Here is a 19,587-nt window from a genome sequence, read left to right as displayed (position 1 = left end):
TTAGCTTTATAAAGTCAGTTATACCAAACTGAAGCCCTCTGTCGTCATCTTCATTACCCCATTCTCAGAGGCAACCAGTTGTCCCCAAGAAGCTGAGAATTTTGTTATTTACTCCCTTACTCATAGTGCTCCTTTCTGAGTGTTTGTTTTAGACACCATCTAAGGACTTTCCATCGTGGAAGACGGAATTTATCTGTCTTTGCTCTCCCGAACTCACTTCACAGTCTTCCCATTCCCCACATCCTCATTATAATACAGCAATAGTATGGTTTTGAGAGATAAAAATCCAGTGTTTATATTATTATTCCATGTGATGATCTTCACAGGTGATTCATTTAGCCACCTGATCGTTTTTCCTTTCCTTCACAACATTTGGTTTTTCCTAGAACTAATATTTGTCATATTTTTCATGGCCTGGGATGGCATGTACGAATCAGTAATTAAATTCCAAACTCTTCGCCAAATGTCTACCTCTCCCCTCAAGACTTCCATTTACGTAAAGTTTGTCATCATTTTCTCCTCAGGAGCCTCCTGACCTCGTTCGGTCTGCCTTGTGCACAGTAGTCCTCCTGGCATCTGCCTCCCCAGCATCTGTGGGGCTGTCCTCACCTCTGGCCTGGTCTGGCCCTCTTGTGAACTGCGCCCTACATCATCATCTTATTCTGATTATTCCCTCATTTTGTTGGAGTGCCTCCTCTAGTGGCTTCCGGAGAGAGTAGAATGGAAGGCAATTTGTGTGTGTGTGTGTGTGTGTGTTGATCTAAAAATGTTTTTATTTTACCTTCACACTTTATTTATTGGATCTATTTATAGTTTGGGAATAAAATTCGAGATTGGAAATTAATTTCCTTCAGAGTTTTAAAGGCATGGCTCCATTGTCTTCCATCTTCCAGATTGACATTGGTCTATAGCTTCTCTGATTCCTGAAACTGTGTGACCTGTTTTGTTTCTGCCCCCACCCCACCCCTGGAAACTTACGGAATTTTGTTGTGGTCCTTATTCTTTGGAAATTTCACAATGTTGTGCCTTGGTGTAGGTTGTTTTTTAATTTTTTTTAATCCATTGTTCTGATGAATACTTTTAATCAGAAACTCATGCTTTTAGTCCTGGGACATTTTCTTGAAATATATTTTTGATGGTTGTATTTACCTCATTGCCTCAGCTTCCCTAGAAATTTCCTGTTATTTGGTTATAAGATCTTTTGGAATTATATTTTTATTTTATATTTTACTTTTTTGGTCTTTCCTCTCTTAGCTTTGTCCACTTTCTTGGAGATCTTTTAAATTTTTCTGTTGTGTTTTTCATCTTTCTTAACATGTTTTTCATTTCCAGGATCTCTTGGGGCACCTGGGTGGCTCAGCCGGTTAAGCGTCTGACTTCGGCTCAGGTCATGATCTGGCGGGTCATGAGTTCAAGCCCCATGTCGGACTCTGTGCTGACAGCTCAGAGCCTGGAGGCTGCTTCAGAGTCTGTGTCTCCCTCTCTCTCTGCCCCTCACCCGCTCACACTGTGTGTGTCTCTCTCTCTCAAAAATAAATAAATATTAATTTTTTTTTAATTTCCAAGATCTCCTTTTTGCTCCTTGAATATTTTGTTTCCATCTTCCTATGCATGGCCACAACAATAATTTTCAAAAGCTGTAAATGATAGGTATTCTTAAAAGTTTACCTTTTCCTAGTCTCTATTTTCTCCATGTTTCCCCATTTTTTTCTTTTATCATCTATGATGTCAGAACATTTCATTAAATACCTGGATTTCTGATCGTCCTCAGTTGTGTGATTGTATTTCAGGATGGGAGACTTCAAAGCTGAGTAGAGACTTGTCAACAGTGAAATTCAAGGTAGATGATGTGGGTGGGCTTTAGCTTACAGAACTCTTCATATCAGCATCTCACAGTCTGTGCTTTTTGTGTTTGTCAGATGCCCCAGAGATGATGCTGGTCTCTTTCCTGGAGTCTATATGTGCCTTATCTGCCAGCATTCAGGACTCAAGGAGGAAATAATGCTGAGGGTCAGCATTTATTAAGTGAATTTTTCTAACTCCCCTTATTTTTAGTGTGCACATTCATCTCAGTTATGCTTAATGCCCTGCAGTTCAAAAACCCTTTGTTTTAGAGCAGTGGTTCTCAGACCTTACTTGGAGGGATTGTTAGAAAAACAAAAACAAAAAAACAGGTTTAAAGTTTGTGCTGTAGGAAGTCTGGGGCCCAATAATTTGCATGTGTAACAATATTTCAGGTGATGCTGAAGCTGCTGGTGCTGGGACTCTAGGGTGAGGACCACTGCTTTAGAGAACAGAACTCCAATCATCACCTGGGTGGGCAGGAACAGTTGCCTGGCTGGGAAGGATGGTGGGATCTAGTTGATTGTTTACTAGACTTTCATCCAAGTCCACTGGTTTTAACCCCATCTTCCTCCAGTGTTCAGAAGTTCTTAGCGGCGGTGAGTCTCTGAGCCTTTGGAGAATTCTGGGATATGAATTGGTTGTCTCTTGACTTTTCTCACCGCTGTTTAGGATTCAGCTTTCTCAAGTTTATGGAGTCAGCTTTCGATTTGTAGCTTCCACAGTTGTGTTGTTATTGCCTTCTCTCTTGTTCTTTTTTTCTTTGTTAACTGTATGGCTTTTAAAATCCCTTTACTGTCATTTTACTGAGGGATTTCGGTAGGGATAAAAGCTCAATGAATACATCTAGTCCTCTATTGTCAGCCAAAAGTCCTCACATCTGTCTTCAATCCTTTTAGTTTATCAAGTGCTACTTCTCTTTCATTTATTCTATTATCAAAATCTCCAATTAGATGTATGTTGGAGCCTCTCAATCCATTCTCTGGGTCTGTTAATAGTCCTTTTTATCAATTAAAAAAACAAAACAAAACCATTTTTTTACCCTTCCTGCTGAGGTGTGATTGAATTCTTTGTTCTTAACTTCTACTTTGTTAATTTTCATTTCAGCTGTGCCTGATTCAGTTTATTTTATTTAGTATTTTATTTCAATGACTACATTGTTCACTTCTAAGAATGTGAGTTGGTTCCTTTTCATACATACTTCACATTCATTTCCTGATTTTTTTTTGCGGGGGGTTCACTATTTCTTTCTCTTATTTCATGGAATTTATTTCTTAGTTGTTCTCTTTGAGAATTTTAAATACTCCTACTTTAATATCTTTGGCAGACTGATTTAATAAAATCAATTTTATGTGGAGAGAATGCATGTTCTGATTTTTAATGTTGTTAGCTTCTTTATTAGCTTTGGATTTTTAAAATGTGTTTTATACTTTTGGTCAATAGGATCATTTTCAGGGGAGGTTTTATTTTAGGCTGTTTTTCCTTCTCTTTCTTAATGCTTCCTTCTCCCTGCAGACCGGTTCTCATGGTCACTTTTACTGGGCACCAAATCCCCAGCTAAGAATCAGGTGTGCTGTCATGTGGCAATACCTATCCCAGGGGGGACAGTGGGTTTATTGAGTGAATCACTAAGCCAGCAGCCTCCTTATTTGGGAAGCTCTGACTGTCCTCTAACGTGTCTGGCTTTGGTAGGAAGTGGGAAGCGTTTCCAGTTTTCAAAGTTTCGCAGCCTCACCCCAGCAAAGGACTCATCTTGTATTGAGCACTTTCAGCCTGGAACTGGTCACAGCCCAACAGGCCCTTGGGGCCTATCCACTAGGGATTCACCTTTCTGCTCTGTTTCTGGTGCACAGTTGTGGTTACTTGTTTTATAGCCTGGCTCTGCTGCTTTGGATTCTTGAGTTTTATCTTTTGTGTAGTAAGACTCTTGGGTGAGAATTTAGTCTCTCCAGGCTTCGTGCTGCCCTGTGGCTGAAGATCCACTCGAGGAGAATGCCTGCCCTTTGGTGTGGGTTGGGCTTCTAGCTTTGCCCAGCAGAGCCAAGGATGGCAGAAAGGAATACTCAAGATTTCAGGTAGTACAAAAACTCCCTTTTTTTTTTCTGTTGTGCAAGATCTTAGAATAATCCCCACTGTGGGTAAGGGGCCATATACAGACATGATCTTGTTCCTTTAAAATTAATTCTGAGGCTGGGTGTAAGTTCAATCCTGCACTTCCTGTGGTGGCTTCTTGCAAATCTGTAACCCGTCCTTGACCTGACTTAAGAAAACCTGAGGAATAGGGTTCTGTATGGTTTTGCTCCATTTGGGATTGGGGACATGGGAGCTGACGCCCCTTTCCTCATTTCCCAAGAGGGGTTGTCCTTCCTTATCAAATTTAGATTGGCATTGATTTGCCCAATGTTTCCCTTTTCAACAATCCTTATTGGGTAACTTATTGGGTAAGGTTTGTCCTCTTGTTTGTTGGTGACAGTCCTTTTGCATGTGCCCTGGTTTTCCCAGTTAAAGCAGGCACGAGAGGCTGGAGACAGCTTCATAATAGCCACAAGAACATGTGCGTTAATGTGTTTCAGTCCCCACATTTTGGCACGCCCTAATGAATTCAGCAATACCTCTGGCTTGAGTACATATGCCAGAGAACGTCGCCTGACAGTCCACGTTACCGTTTCGTAGGCCAGTTGCTGCGGTAAAACTTGAGCAGCTTCTTCATTATCTATTTACCTGGAGAAAAGTCTGTTGCAACCTGTTCATGAATAAGGCTCAGTGGCTCCCTGCCGTATAGTGGCTAAGGAACCTGGTTTTGTCTTTGTGTCTGGGACTCGGGACGAGGCAGCGGATGCAATAGGAGAACATTGTTGGAATAACCCACAATCGGCCTGGGCTTGGGCTTGAGCTGGGGTATAATGGCCAACCATAATGACTATAACACCCTGTAGCATTTCTATTCCTATCGGAATACCCAAATCTCAATTACGAATTGCCTGTGTGGTACGACCCTCTTGATATTCTAAAGTCCACACAGCATGCTGGTGGGTGGAAGTATGGTTTTTGTTAATGCCTTCCAATCCCAAAGTGTCATTTCATATCCACTTCCTATTGCTTCAGTTATCCCCTTAGTAAAGCAGCTTTGGATACCATTCTCAGGAATACTTCCTTTCAATTCCTTAAAGACAGTAAACGGGAGGGACTGAGGCCTAGGTTGGTGTCTCGAGTGGTAATGACAGGGAATGCGTGAAACTCCCCAGCAGCGTATCCCTCTTGTAAACATTGCTGCGTAAACGAAGGTTTATGTCCCCCTGATATAGGTATTGGCTTTAAGGGATTGGAAGGAATAGGTACAGGAGGAGGCAGTGGAAGGGAGTCATCCTCCATTGTAGGAGGTGCCATAGGAGAGGTGGGTGTTAGGCTTTCTTTCTTAATTTGTTCCTTCTCTGGAGATACATGTAATGGGCATAATGCCGTAGGAACTAAATTCCAGGTCACTAAGATGGGAGCAGGAACCTTCTCTCCTTTTTCATGTTTTCTTTTAAAAAAAGTTTCCCACTTGTTCCCATAGATTTAAATCAACTGCACCATTGTTGGGGAACTAGGGGCAGGCATCTCTATTGCTCATAACAACTTAAGTGATCTTTTGCGACAGTACAATGAGCCACCTTTAAAAGCTGCTGTTAAGTTTTTAAATATAATAGCTGTTCCTTTGTTATTTTTTGGCCCATGATAAAGAAAGAGAAAAGAAATACTCTCACTGAAAACTACATACGTTGGCAGCTATCCCAAGCGCACTGCTGTCCCTTACTGGGATCTGAAGTCTGGACAATTTCACTTTCTTCTCCTGAACGTGTGGATTCTGCCACCTGAAAATCTTCCCCTCAAGGCTATCACTGTCACATCAGGGTCACCAAGTGTGGCTTTAGCTTTCCCAGGAAGCAGTGTTCTGCTTTGCAATGCATTCCCTACAATCTGCTAACCCAGGAAGGATATAGCTATTTGATTTCCCACACTTTTGTCCCACCCCCTATTCCCAAGACTGGTGACTTTGGAGCCTGAACCTGAGCATGACTAGCTCAGTCCCATCCACCCTCTCTTTTGTATCTATCTCTTGCAGACAATTCTCTCTGTCCTCATGTCATAACTTTTACAAGAGGTGACCCCGTCCCCTAGGGGTAAGGCTTGTGGCTGTCTAATACTATCCATCACTGGGTGGGCAAGTCAATCTAACTTCTGGGATTCTGCACAAGCAAGGCTGTGCTGTCGCCCACCTAAGAATACAGTGGAGCTGTTATTGGTAATAAATGTGATACTTTGATTTCCATATATCTGATTGCTAATGCCTGGCTCTCAATTGGTCCTAAACTTGGATGGGAGAGGGGAGAGAAAATTATGTATTTGCCCTCTGAAAGCCCTAATATTGCCAACATGTTTAGAGAAGAAGGATCTTATCAAACTAACTTTATTAGAACCAGTTTAATTTCCCAGTAAACTTTTATCTTAAATCCAACCTAACACTCTCTTTTAGGTTACAGATTTAGTATGCTTGTATTTGGGGTGTGTGTGTGTGTGTGTGTGTGTGTGTGTGTGTGTGTGTATTTAAATAGAATTATACATATATATAATTCTATTTCTGTTCTGTTTCTATTTTCTCATTTTACTCTTTTTATTTCCTCTGATTTTCTGCTTGTTTTCCAATCCCTGTCTTTTAATGGATTGACCATGTTTTCTTTATCCTCTTGCCCCATCATGGGTTTGGAAACTTTTCATTCCGTATCTTTTCTTGTAGTCATTATCCTTAAATTTTTTAACATGCTTGCCTTAGCACCAATCGTACTTTTCCCATTTCATATGCTTTTTGTCCTGTATTTTAATTCTACTTTCTTCTTCTACCTTCAAGTTAGTCATATTATTCATTTGTAATAATTTGATGTTTATTTAGATTTATTCACATGGTTTCCAAGTTCATTGCTCATCATTCAGTTATGCAACTTGGTCACCATCCACTCTTCCAATGTTCTTCAAATATAGCATTGAGTAATTTTTTGAATGAAAATCTGTTAGTGGTAATTCTCATAGTTTTCGTGTCTTCAGAAATGTCTTTGTCCTCAATATTATGATTGAAAAATGATATTTAGCTTGACATAGAATTCTAGCTTGACCATTATTTTCCCTCAGCACTTTGAAGATATTATTCCACTATAACTATAGTGCGTTGTCTTTTGTTTCTGTTGAGAAGTCTTCTGTCAGTTAATCTATTCATTTCTGTCATTGCTTTTGAGATCTTTCCTTTGGAGTTCCAAAGTTTCATTGTAATGTATTTCTTTGTGGTTATCTATCTACTATCTATCTACCCACCTATCTACCATCTATGTATCTAATCTCTGTCTTATGACTAATTGTGAATCTCAAATCTTACAATTTGTGAATCTCAAATCTTACAATTTATTAAGTATAGAATGTTCTCTGCCATTAGCTATTCAAATACTCCATCTCCCCCATTCTCTATATTGTCTCTTTTTGGGACTCCTAATAGACATGTGTTGGATAGTTTCATTTTTATCTTCACATCTTCATCTTTCTTTCTTTCTTTCTTTCTTTCTTTCTTTCTTTCTCTTTTTTCTTTCTGCTACATTCTGGGTAATTTTCTCAGATGTACCTTTGAGGTCACCAATTCTCTCTTCCTTTCCAGGTAATGCATTCTTTAACTCATTCATTGCTGCGGGCGGGGGCGGGGGGGGTTGTTTGTTTCAATGACTTCATTTTTTTAATTTCTATTACTGTTATTTGTTCTTTGAGACAATTAAGTTGTAATCATTTTTCAACATTTATATTATCTACTTTTTGTTTTGTTTTGTTTTGGTTTTGTTTTTTTGGCATCAGCCCTGCTTTTTATTTTACCCACTAACCTAACTCTTGGTAGATTTCCCCCTCATTTCATTAGTTAGGATTTGCTTTTACTGTGAGTTACAGAAATAAATAAAATAGAAGTTTCTTTTCTTCTCATATAAATGTCCTGATGTGATGTAAGCAGTCTGTGTTGCTAAGGTGACTCCACAGTTTTCCTCATGGTTCCAGGTGGAACAATAGCTGTCACATCCATGACCCAAACAGCAGGGTGGGCAAAAAAAGAAGCAGCAAAGGGCACTCATCAGCTTCCCTTTGAGGAAATTTACTGGAAGCTCCCATACACCACTTCTGCTTATAAGATATTATCCAGAATTTAGTCATATGGCTACCCCTAGCTGCCAGGGAATTTGGTAACTTTTAAGAGCTAAGCAAGAGAGTGTGGAAATTCTTGATATAACTAACAAGGCAACTCTCTACACTCAAATACTCCATAATATCGAATTATGTGCACATCTTTAGTGGGGCTAGTATGACTGTATGACTCCTATACCACTTGGGTTGAAGGTTCAGTCCTCCCAAGTTTTCCAGCCTTGCTGATGCCAGGTTCCCCAAAGTATCCCTTGTTTGGAATTTCATTTTTTTTTTTTTTTTTTTGTTAACTTCTCATGTTGGGAGGGCAGGGTCACTAAACAATATGGATAATAGAAATTTGAATTCCAAACCTGTGTGAAGCATGTCCTTATGGTTACATATTCTTAGAGAAGATTTTATTTTTTCTCCCAGAACTCAACCAAGATAGACAAGCAAACCTGTACACAGAGAATGGGTTGAATGGATTTTTAAGTCTGTTCTTTTACCCAGAGAGTCCTGGCTTTATGCTTTCACTCAAGCATCAACTTGTGCAGGCCTTAGGCTTGGCCTTTTCTCATGTAGACATAAAAATCCAAGCCTTTAGGTCAATGAGACTGACACTCCCAAACCCCTTTTCATCTCCCCACCTACTTATCAAGTTGCAGGGTCAGCTCACAGGGGTGTAATTTCCTCTTTATTTTAACCCCCTTGGATTTCTCTTACTTAAAACTCTTCTAAGCTCATATGCATTTTGTCATTTCTTTCTAACATTTCTAGGTATTTTTTAGCAGGAGGATTTCAAATCTGAAATCTACCAGTCTAGCCTTTTACACTTTTAATTTGATTACAATAGCCAGAATGTATTTCCATTGCTTTCCATCAAGACTAACTGACAGATATAATTTGTGTGTTAGAATCTGCCCCTTTGGGCCTGGGCCTGATTCTTGTTGTTCCCTGAGGTTTAATGTTTTGCTGGCGAGTTCCAGCTAGAGAATGACAGACGGGCACTCACAGGCTCCCTACATGATTCCCCACTAGAGCAGTCAGAAAGAGTATCTTATTCCAAGCCGACTTAGGCAGACCCCATGAACTCAGCACTCCCGTGTACAAGCTTCGTGGAGCTCCAGCTCCAGCACTCTCCTGTCTGAGGTAGCAGCTTGGGGATTCAGAAAACCCTAGCAAGAAGCACATTTGTTACTTAGGAGGGACTGACATCCAGCCTATTGATGCCAGTTGCACTGAGGAATCAGAATTTGACAGCAAGGCTTTGGAGTATAGGGATGAAAGCATATTCATTCCATCACGGTGGAACAGGACCCTCAGTGCCTACAGCTGGGATAGAACTGGACCAGGTGCTTCCCTGGCAGACCCTGCGTAGCTGTGGGGTGGTAAGAGGCACTGGGGTGGGAGGAGTACCCAGGGTGCATGGACAGAGGAGTTTGGTTCATCTGCCCTTTGGTGTCTGGTCTGCTACTTACCTCTAAGTCACTTTGGGCTCACTCTGCCCTCTCTCTTAGCACCAGGTGTTTTGTTTGCTTGTTTTTGTTTTTGTTTTTGTTTTTTTGCTAAGGAAATGAAGATAAGCTGGTCAGCCATGCCGAGTTGGCCATGTTGCAAGGGCCAGATCCCTCACAGCTGTTATATATGTGCGGGAGAGAGGTCACGTTCCCATCTTCACATTACAAATGAAGAAACCGAGGCCCAGAGAGATGAAGTGAGTTCTCTAAGGTCAGAGAGTCCCCGAGTAGCAGAGCTGGGGCTCAGATCTGAGTCTTCCGACCCCAGAACTCACTCCTTTCCACAATGCCACCACTGTAGAAATATAAAGTAAAAGCAGGGAGAAGGGGATTCACAGTCTGTGAGCACCTCCTCTCTGCCAGCTGCTGAATGGGTAGATTCAGCGTCCATACAACAGTCTAAGGTGATAGGTTAGTTTTCTTAGGCCTGTTTTACAGATGAGAAAGCTAGGTATCAGAGACTTCCCATGATTTACCCAAGGTAACATAGTGATTTCAAGAGTTAGGATTTGAATCTGACATTGTCTGATTGCAAAGTCTGTGCTCTGTCTCTCTCTTCCAGTTTCTTTTTACAATACTCTCCAGATATTGGCATGCTCCCCTAAAATCCATATGCATTTAGACAAGGTTCAAATCAATTAGTTCACACTTTGCTGCTGAGGCTCCTTTGTGCCAAAGGTGATCAAGGTGCTTCCAGTTTTATGCATTCAAACCCAAAGAGGCCTCTTTCCCTACTTCTTGCATGACAGCCCAGAATTGAGAACCACGGTGCATATGGTGTTTGCAAAATGCCAGTTGTGTATGGGTGTTTAAACTTTAGTTTTGCTGCTTTTAATTTATTTATGCAAGCAAGCCGCCTTTCATGAATTTTAATCTGCGCTGCCTTAAAGAAGTGCTTTCCAAATGGGACAGCATTTGTGATCACCACTAAGCCATTCTAACTGCTTGCAGGCCTGGGGGGAGAGGCAGCGGAGAATATTAGCAAGCTCTGAGCAGTCCCTGTGTCATCCCGGGCATTGTGGCGTAAAATGCGCTTCGTGTCTAGAAGAAAAAAACCCGTGACTCGAGTCTTTGGTTATTTTTAATGCTGAGCGGCAGAACCACGGGGAATATTATGAGTTCCTAGATTTCTGACGGGAGGGATTCGCAGCGAAGTGCTTTCTTCAGTAGAGACAGAGAGACACTGCTACAAGTCTTTATTCATTTATTTATCATGCTTCAGTTCCCTAAAAAAGAAAACACTTCTCCTGTGCAGAGGAAATTGCTTCAATGGATAGATTGCATTTAAATAATTTAAGTATAAAATTACTCGAACAGGCCGACTGATATTTCGAAAACGAAACAGTCACGATCACTTAAGAGCACTGGCGAAGTTCGTGATTCGGTGTATAGATGAGGTCTGAGAAGAGGCTTTTGTCTGACTTGGGGTAGAGGCTCTGTCCTGCCCCAGTGGCTGCCCTGGGGACAGGCAGTTTCTGGTCAGGTCCGGCATGGAGAGGACCAGCAAGGAGAGGCTGGGTCTTGTAGATGTCACACATGTGAACTGCTTGCAACTTTTGGCCCACCTGTTTGGGTTTTAGCTTCCATCTAAGCAGCGAGGAGGATTGGAGAAGGCACCGGGTTGATGTCCAAGAGACTCTTATCTTGCCTGCGTGAGCCCACTGCTCAAGCTCCTGGTCCTTGATTCCCCGTCTACATGACAAGAAGATAATGCCAACCTCACAGTGCTGTCCAGGGTGAAATCAGCTTCCAGAGAGGACCTGGCATGGTGCCTGGAATGGAATGGTCCATTGCATCATGTCTACAGCACATTCTGGGACGCCATTCCCACCAAGATGCCATCTGGGCCTAGAGAGAGCCTAGACTTCATCTAGGCCAGTGATAGGCTCTCTGTATTCTGCCTATCTATGCCCACACAAAATATTGTTAGACTGAGGAGTTCTCCCTTTGCGTTTGCACAGAACATTTCTTTAGGTGGGTTTTATGACCCACTAAGACCCTGCAGAGCCCAGCAAAGAAACAGCTCTGTGGTCGAATGCATTTGCAAAATGCTATGCACCACGCGCCCCTCTTGAAGATTCACCATGCACCCTGGCTCTGAGAAGTCCTGCTGACAAGAAGCCTTTTTACTTTTTGCTTTTTAACTCTGCATCTGTTGGTCTTATTTGGCAATGAGACCCTTCCCACCCCACCATCCACACCAAATGCCCTATTCATATCTTTTGAAATAGGACTTAGTGAAATATACTTAAGGAAACTGCCCTTAGGTGGTTCTTCCTCCTCTCACCCAGCTCTACTGCTTTCTGTCTTATTTTTCTTTGAACCAGGTTTGGGGGTGTCCTCTTCTGTTTACTACTAACTAATTAAGCAAATGCACTAAGTGCTGGGCTTAAGATCAAGAAAGCATCATCGGTATCGAATCATGCAGAAGCAAGATGGAACAGACACATAATAGGGAAGAGTTAATCCCTGGGCAGACTGTTACTAGTATGTGTGAGGTAAGTGCCAGTCTTAGGGGCACTGGAGGTGGAGATAAAGAGAGACACTTCATGACTGGCTGGAAGCAGCAGGTGGACACCCGGAGGAAACATCACAGCCCATTGTCTGTTGTCTGTTGTGGGCAGTGCTTGGGGGGAATTTGCCTAGGAGGTATTCTAAATTCTATGGAAGCAACATGTATGGGTATGGGTGGCGGCTTCTCAGCAGCACCAATGTTTACTTTGAAGAGAAAATGTCTGCTTTGTAGGCAAATGTTTTCAGCATGGAAATGATCATTGCAATTGCTGTGGTTGTCACAAATGTTTCATCAGAGCCGATAAAGCAGCTGAGTGTTGGCAAAATCGATGAAAACATCTTGAGAAGTGTTCGCTGCCTACTTAGCCGTCTGTGGCTCATCTGGTGTGAGGGAGGAGGGGGGCAGGCGGTGAGCTGAGGCCACACATGAGACTGGAGAGGCAGTGTGGCATGCTGGACTGGCAAGCAGGCTTTGCAGTCAGACTGCCTTCTTTGCTCCTGTAAGCTCTGTGACCTTGGGCATATTACCTAACTTCTCTGTGCCTTCATTTTCTCACTTGGAAACTGTGGATAATAATATTACTAACTTCATTGTTATTACATCGTTATAAACGTTTAAATGAATCACTATATACTTGTCATTTGGTAAATATTAGCTAATATAATAATTCTTTGACGTTTAACATCCTCACACCCATTGTCTCATCTGATAGACTTTACACAGCACGATTTAATCAACAAGTATTTATTGAGCATCTTTGATATTCCAGACCCTGCCCTTGGGGCTGGGGACCCACTGGTGACCGAGGCAGGACAGGTTACTGTTTTCTCAGAGCTCTCTCTGTCCTAGGGTAGACGGAATAATCAAACACATAAATAAGATACCTTCAGAGAATGACAAGTGTTATAAAGAACATAAATCAGAGTAATGGAAAGGAGATGTAGTGGAGTCACAAATTGCCCACTGTACTCAGATGGATACAGAGAAAATATATTTTATTTAAGTTTCTAAACTTCCCTGACACTCATCATGTGCTTCCTGATGGTTAGAATGGAAAATAACTAGCTTTCTTAGCATAATCTGCAATTTTGATCTGATGCAAGAAGCTGAGGAGCCTCTAAGATTTGGCTTCTCCACCACTGACTGCACATCAAGAAGACATCTGGGTATATGGAGAAGGGGATGTCTTATCTGGCACCTTGTGCTATTCTTGGATCAGGGGCCCCAGGTCTGTGAGGCATTCTTATACTGTCCTCCAGCTTCTCTGGTCTCTGGAGTAGTGATTCTTCTGTCTGGTGGCACTCATTCCATTTGTGTCTGAGTCTGTGAAAAGTGTTTAGCCTTGTTTTCTGTTTCTCAGCTTAATCTGGACCTGGTAGCTTTCCCTGCCAAAAGATCCTCATCTCAGCTCCCTTTGGCACTGGAGACCCATCTGAGGCTCTGCATCTGCCAAAACACGACCAGCCCTGGCCTCCATTCTGCATCCTCTGCTGGGACTCACCACTGCCATTTTTACAATGGGCTCCATGACAGGTGCATTTACTCCCAAATCAACTGCCTTTTGAGTCCCCTTTCAGGAACTTCTGAGTCTTTTACACACCCCATGGGAACCAAGAGAAGCCTAGGAGAGCTGTAAACCAGAACCTCCTTCTACTAACTTTGCTGCAATGTCAGAATGGTGGGGGTAGGGGACCAGCTGCCAGGATATGCTCTTTCCCCAGAGTCCTGTATCTGAAATGGCAGAAAATTTCCTGTCCCCTTCATGGGCTCCCCTCATGCCAATCTGGATATCTCTAAGCCACTCCCCTTTAAGGTTCAGTTCGGAGATGTTGGAGGAGGAGAAATGAAAGCCTTGGGATCAGACCTTGTCTTCCTCCCCCTCTGTGTCTATTCTTTCTCTCAAACTCCTCAGGCAGAAAAGGATAGAATTATCCATCGTCCATGTCATAAACTTCTACTCTGAGGTTAAAAATGTCATGGCTGGACTCTGACATGGGAAAGAGCTTACAGGCCATCACTTCCACATTTACAACAAGAAAAGCTGAGAAAAGGAAACATGAAGGACTTTTCTTAGGCCTATCAGGGAACTGAGGTAACAGAGTAAACAAACATCCAATATCTGGAGAGACTGGTGAATCCAAAAAGATACAGGTGAGATCTACTTACCTGGAGCTGAAGTTGCTGGAACCACAAATTCATAGGAACACTGAAACAGTAAGTAATGTTGATGGATGGTCTGAGGCTGAGTATGGGTCAATATGAACATGGAAGACTGCTAGGGGCTACAGACTTAGGGGAACCACCACACATTCATGAGCTCTCTCTAGGAAAGGTTAAAGATTCAACAAGAATTCCCTGGTGGCCCTGGCAGGGAAAAGGGAAGAATAATAATTGTGAAATATGCCCAGAACGTTCTCCACAAACAAGGCTTACTTTCCAGGAGGGAAAAGATTACCAGAGCCTTATCCTACCTTGGAGAAGGGCAAGTTGCCAAATTCAGCTCCTTCTAATTTGCTTGTCCCACCTAAAGGGGCGGGGAGCTATGCCAATGTAGGAATACTTGTGAAGACCACAACCGAGAGAGACAAGCCTACTATAGGACTCAGATTTAATCATAAGATTAGACAGTCCTACCCCTTACCCATCTTAGCACCACACCAACAGGCCTCCAGCAGAATAGTAGATTTTAGCTGAAAGATTTGTTAAGACTCTCTTGAGGAAGAATACTTGGGGAAGCTCAAAGACAACAGAGGAGACTATTACAAGGACATGGTGCTTCATGAGGACATGAAGCCTCTCATATCTACAGCAAACATTAAACATAGCCCAAATTCTAGCTAGATTAACCCAAATCCTCATACTAAAGACCTATTTATTTCAGTTCCTACTACCCAATACAACATGTCTGGCTTTCAACAAAAAAACTACAAGCCATGCTAAAAGTCAAGAAAATACATGGTTCAAAGAGATATAGCAAACATGAGAATCAGACTGAGATATCACCCACATGTTGGAATTATCCGACAGGGCATTGAAAGTAACTATGATTAATATGTTAAAAGCCTAGTAGAAAAAGCAGACAGCATGCAAAAATAGATATGAAAATGCTAAGAAAGAATCAAAAGGAAATGCTAGAAATCATGACTGACGAAAATAAAGATTTCCCTGGATGAGTTTATAAGTAGACCAGACACACTGACAAAATAGTAATTTTGCAAATAGGTCAATATTTGCAAACTTCTGAAAATGAAAACTTCTGAAAATGAAATGAAAAGAGAAAAATGAGTGAATAATAATAATCCAAGAAGTGTGTGACAGTTTCGAAAGGTATAACATATGTATATTGGAATACCAGAAGAAGAAAGAAGAGAGTGGAACAGGAAAAATACTTCAAGTAATAATAGCGAGAATTTTCCAAAATCAACAACAAACTATCACAAATCCAGAAAGCTCAGAGAGTATCAATAAATATCAAAAACCTACACCTAGGCATATCATAGTCAAGCCACAACACACACACACACACACACACACACACACACACACACACACACACATCAAAAACCATTCTTGTTCCTATCAAGGAACAAGATAAGAATGCAGCAGATTTCTCATCAGAAATCATTTAGGTAAAAAGAGAATGGAATGAAAATTAAATTAAATTAAATTTAAAAAATCTACCTTATTTCCCTTAAAATCATAAGGGAAAGGAGGGAAGAATTGGGAATATTCTGTTCAAGTATACAAATGAAACCGTATAAAGTTATTTGAAGGTGCAATTAGGTTAGTTTAAAATGTATATTGGAAACCTCAGGGAAACTACTAAAATTATTTTTTAAAGAAGTATAATTGATATGCTAAGTGAAGAGATAAAGCCACATAAAATGCTATTCCAATTATATGACATTCTTAAAAACTGAAAACTACAGAGACAATAAAAAGGTCAGTGGTTTCCAGGGGTGGGGAGAGAGGGAGGATTGAATAGGTGAAGCATAGAGAATTTTTTAGGGCAGTGAATCTATTCTGTGTGATGCTATAATTGTGAGTTACAATTTGTCAAAACCCATAGAACTTTGTGGTAAAGGGGTACATTTTAATTGTGCAGATTAAAAAAAATCATTTAGGAGGTCATGGGATCCCAGGATGGAATGTAGAATGTGACAAAACAATCTAACTTTTTAGTATATGTGTGAAACAACTTCCTTTGAGGGGCTGGAGCAGAAAGGTGCTAGCATCAATAACTATGGAAATGAGTGGAGTCTGGAAGAACCAGAGTTAAAGGAAACTGAACATAAGCATTGTATTCTAGTTGATGAAGTTGTTTCCCATGCTGATATGCGTTAACAGTTTTGATATTACTATGTATGTATCTGGAATTAAACAGCTGAATGGATAATGGATGGTGGGAACCAGATTTCTCACTGTTGCAGTGTGAAGTTGGAGATAAAGGCAAGAGACAAGAATGATCCATGTGGTGATTGATTAAAGTTGGAAACATCAGTAATAATTTATGTTTATGCTTCATATAGATATAGATGGTTATGTATGGAAATATTTATATATATGTATATATACTTAGGTTATTATACACACATGTAATACCTTGCTATGTCAGCTGAAGTTGCCTAGAAACAATGACACTCCAGCAGCAATGAGCACTCCTGGTATCCAGATCTTGGTTTCTAATACCATTCTCCAGTAAAAGAAGAAATGGCTGATTCTAGAAGTTGGACAAGAAGTACAAGCATGGAACATCTTGTATTGTCATCAGTTAAGGAATTGCTAAAGAAAAAACAAACTCATAAATATACACTTGTGCGCATACACAAACATACACACACACACACACACACACACACACACACCACAGTGATAGGGATTATGTCAAAGGGACACAGGAGCCAACTGAAAGATCTCCCAATGGTCAAAACTAGAGTAGTGTGGTCAAACTAAAGTAGTATTGGATTATAACCCAAAGTATAAAAAAGTATTTGTGATTTCATACCAATATAAATAAATGATTCAATAAACTATGTGAGCTGAGAGAATGGGTAGCCAAACCTTTAGAAGGGTGAAAGTAAAAACAGGTATAAGTGGTTCCTCAGAAAGAGGGAGCATCATGAGAAAAAGTATAGGAAACCATGAAATATGTGGATGATTTTGTTTGATTGAAGAGAGTAAAAAGGAGAGAGGAAGGAAGTGAAGGTATATGAGCAAGAGATGGCCTTGAATGTTATTTTAGGAAGACTGAGATAAATCCTCTGGTGATGATGCACTGAAGGTTTCAGAACAGGGAGATCACATAGTTGGATTTCTTCTTGTCAATCATCATGTTGAGATTCTGAATACAAAATGGAGGGCAAGGCTGTTGTGTCAAAGGAATCAACTTTCAGGGCCCACAAATAAAGCCTGTGTTAGCCACGGTTTTCTTTCTTTCTTTTTATTTATTTATTTTTTCCTTTCTTCCATACTTGCTTTTTGGCTGGAGTTCCTGACATTGTGGAATTCTTGGAAAGTCACCTTGCCTGACAACAATTTACCCATGATACCTGAAATGATATTTGTTTTGCTTTATTTTATGTGTCAAAATTTACAGAGATTCATATTCAGTAACTAAGAGATAGTCACTGAGTGAGGTCTTATAGGACATTCAAAATAAGGTAAAAAAATAAAGAAAGAAAGAATTTAATGAGATTGTTGTCCTAATAGCAAGCAAGACTAATTCTTCAACTTGGGGGGAGGAAGGGGAAAGAAACATTTTTTTTTTTTTATGAGAAGGAAGAGTAACTTTTAAGCATGAGGAATGAATGGCAAAATATTCTGAAAGTTTCCTCTTTGAAGAAGTTCCCTCATCTAAAAACAATAATATCAACTAACTGCCTAAGGTTAGTGTAAGGATTAAATAAAATAATCAATACAAAGAGCTTTATTATTGTCATTGCTGTTCTTATTGTTATTATTACTGCGTCTTTCTGTGTAACTTAACCCCGTCTTCCTGTTATAATTGTATCTCTATTTTCCTTCTACCTGATATCCCCCTTTCATTGTATTGCAGTATTTCTAAAAGTTGCTTAAAATCATAATTGGAGCAGTGTTCTTTATAAGTAGATGATATAAATGTAAATAAAACAAGAATACTATTTGCCAGCCCTGTGTTAAACCCCACTGTGGAAGCCTGGAACAGATAAATCTTATATACAGGTACCATCTGGCTTAAGTGGTAACTGAGTGCAAGTGGTAATTCTGTTGAGTGTGGCTGGAGATGCGCCTCTCTCACACTTTACTATAGCTCATCTCAGGGCAAGAACTCAGCTCAGGACTGGGAGCAGAAATGGCATCATATAGTGCAAGGCCCCTGCCTAATGCCCTCATTCAGGGCAGAGGGGAAAAGAATACCCAGCCAAGGGCCCTGCTTTCAAGCAGTGCCAGGCCAATGGCTGCTGCTGGAGAGAATTTGGGAAGAAATAAGAAGAAAAGAGAAGTCAAGTTGAAAGAGTGGAGTGTAAAAAATCATCATAACAACAATAGCCATAAAAAGTGAATGCCATACTTCATAACTCCTTTGTGTAGGCAAGACACCTAACTCTTTGTGCACATGTTTAATCTGTGAAATGATGACTATGGTAAGGGAAGACCTGGATTACATCTTTCAGGGATTCTTTTATGTTTTTCTTTGTTGCCATGGACCCCTTTGGTAATCTGTTGACCCATCAATTGAACCTATCTTTGTTTGCATTCTTCCAGAAGCAGATCCCAAATGCAAGTCATTTATTCAGTAGGTGTAGGAAATGCCCATGGGGAAATGGGAAAGGAGAGGCAGCCAATAAAGTAGACAACTGGAGGGGTGCCTGGGTGGCTCAGTTGGTTGAGCGACTGACTTTGGTTCAGTTCATGATCTTGCGGTCTGTGAGTTTGAGCCCTGCGTCGGGCTCTGTGCTGACAGCTGGGAGCCTGGAGCCTGCTTCGGATTCTGTGTCTCCCTCTCTCTCTCTGCCCCTCCCCTGCTCATGCTCTGTCTCTCTCTCTCTCTGTGTCAAGAATAAACATTAAAAAAAATTTTTTTTTTTCTAGTAGACAACTAGAGCTTAGCCCTACAGGCTATTCTGGGACAAAGAATGTAAGACCACTTTTCATCATTTTCCCACCTGAAGGGGGAGGGAGCTGAGGTAAACTATACACTTGCTCCCGGGGTCTTAATGCCCTGGTACTTGCAGCCTTCCACACTTGGGCACCAGGCAATACTGCTTTGCACGGTTGGTGGAATGGACAGATCTCAGGCCTCCAGAGGATGCGGATACTGGCAGTTGGAAGCCAGCTCGAGCACACAGAAAGAAAGGTCCAGGGGATATGCAGAGGGGCACCTTCCAACATCTGCTACAGACCGCCTTCTCAGAATAATGTTTTGAAATGCATAAAATAAAATTCATAGGATTACAAAGAAAACCAATTATATTGAAATTCAGTTCTATCCACAGATCCCTTGGGGGACCCCAGGTTAAGAAACCCTGCTAAGGTTTCTTTTCA

Source organism: Leopardus geoffroyi, chromosome D1 (assembly GCF_018350155.1).
Source record: "Leopardus geoffroyi isolate Oge1 chromosome D1, O.geoffroyi_Oge1_pat1.0, whole genome shotgun sequence".
Classification (NCBI taxonomy): domain Eukaryota; kingdom Metazoa; phylum Chordata; class Mammalia; order Carnivora; family Felidae; genus Leopardus; species Leopardus geoffroyi.
Note: the sequence above shows the minus strand (reverse complement) of the source record.